Source organism: Oryzias melastigma, linkage group LG16, assembly GCF_002922805.2.
Source record: "Oryzias melastigma strain HK-1 linkage group LG16, ASM292280v2, whole genome shotgun sequence".
NCBI lineage: Eukaryota > Metazoa > Chordata > Actinopteri > Beloniformes > Adrianichthyidae > Oryzias > Oryzias melastigma.
The window spans coordinates 18,230,283-18,232,337 of NC_050527.1; positions in this window are offsets into that span (position 1 = coordinate 18,230,283).

Genomic DNA, 2,055 nt, shown 5'->3' on the forward strand with positions numbered 1-2,055 from the left:
CCTCTGGACTCACTCTTAACTTGAAAAAATGTGAAACCCTTCCTGTTAAAGACTGTTTAGTGACATCCAGTAAAGGACTCTGTTAATTATCATATAGCTAAAAACATACAATCCAGATCCTCCTTAAATTTCTCTCCCATAATTGGTAAAACCCAAAAGATATTTAATCAGTGGCTGCAGAGGGACCTGTCCCTGAAGGGCCAGAGTTTAGCTTTCTAAGGCGGAGGGATACTCTCGCCTATACTGCTCAATCTTTGAGTGTTGACAACATGATCTGTAAAACAGTAAACAAGATGCTGCATAACTTTTTATGGAGAAATAAAACCACTACCTACTAAAATCTTTCACTTTGAACTCTTCTGATGAAGGTGGCTTAGACTTCATTGATTTTGTTGCCCTTAGTAATACTTTCAAAATAAACTGGATTAGGAAATACTTAAAAAATCCCACGTCTATCTGGAACTTTATCCCTCATTTTGTTTTCCCACACTTGGGTGGTCTGAACTTCCTGCTGCTCTGGAGTTACAGTATTCCTAAGATCCTGCTGAAACTATCAAACTTTCATCAACAGGTTCTTCTGGACTTTGATTTTCAAGCACAACTTTTCTCCGCAGGGTTGTTTCATCTGGACTAACTGTAATATTCTTTATAAAAACATGACTTTGTTTATGGATAAGTGGTTTAATAATGGGATTATTTTGGTGAGTCAGTTATTTAAAGAACCCGATCTGTTATATAATTATTCTGAATTTCTTGATAGATATTCCAGTAACTCCTTGTCATGAATCAGTCTGTTTTTCCCTCAGACCACCAGAGGGAGCCATCGCCTGAATTCTAAAACTCTCCTGAGCCTCATCTGCACTTCATCTCCCAGAAGCCCCAGCCCTCAGTTCCTGGTTCCTGCTCAGCTGTCTCCCATCAGACAATCACCCACATGCTTAATAAGCAGCACACAGAGCCACACTCTCTGCGAAGTCTTTGTTTGTGCCACCCTGCCTGCAGTATCGAGCGTTTATTCCTGGACCTGATCTTCTGTCTCTGACCCTCTGATTGCCTGCCGCCTGCCCTGAACCTCGCCTGGATCCTGACTACTCTGCTTCTCCTCTGATGCCCTCATGCTGGTGCTTGACCCCTGCCTGACCCTGATTTAGTTTTGTGGACTTTTAGCTGTGCATCACGCCTGTTGCCCTGCCTGTGCCGGATAAACCTGCTGCACTTGGATCCAGCTGTCTGCCTGTTCTTGACACTCCTAAAGAATTCTCTGTGGTGTTTGATACCGTCCCGTCTGGACTCTGCATGCTATTCAAAGGTATACACAGAGCTCCTTCCTCGTCTCTCAAGCCCCTGATGTTATACAGTTGTTATACTGGTAGTTTGTTCTTCGGTCAGACATTTAAACCACAAAATAAGAGCTTTGTTTCTAGATGAATATACTTCTATTCCCTCCACCAATTTTTATTGGTCTCATTTTGTGGAACACCTTGAATGGAAAAACATCTGGACATATAGATTATTTTTAACAGACAAAGTCAAAGAGATTTCATTTAAGTTATTACACAGATTTTACCCTGAAAAACATCATTTGTCTAAATTTAAACATGATTTAAATACAAGCTGTACCTTTTATCAGAAGGAACCTAAAACCACTTCTCATTGTTTTGGTCGTGTGAATCTACGTACAAGTTTTGGAAGGACATCCACAGATTCATCACTGACTCGATTTTAAATGGTTTTCAAGTGTATTACAGAGATATTATTTTAGGTTTACACAACTTTAGATCCAAAGATCATGATGTTTTCTTTTTTATTAACATGCTTTTGTTTATGGCCAAGTTTCACGTTCATAAAAGTAAAGTAATGAACAAAAAGCCTGAACTCTTAAAATAGAACTCCAACAATAAAAACCATCTCAACCTCCAAGAATACAAAAGCTCATAAAACAATAAACATCTGTAAATCTCTGAACTTAACAACATGAATAATCTGAACCAGGGGTCACCAACACGTCGCCCGCGAGCACCACATCAGTCGCCCGCAGGCCTCTTCTAAAAATAG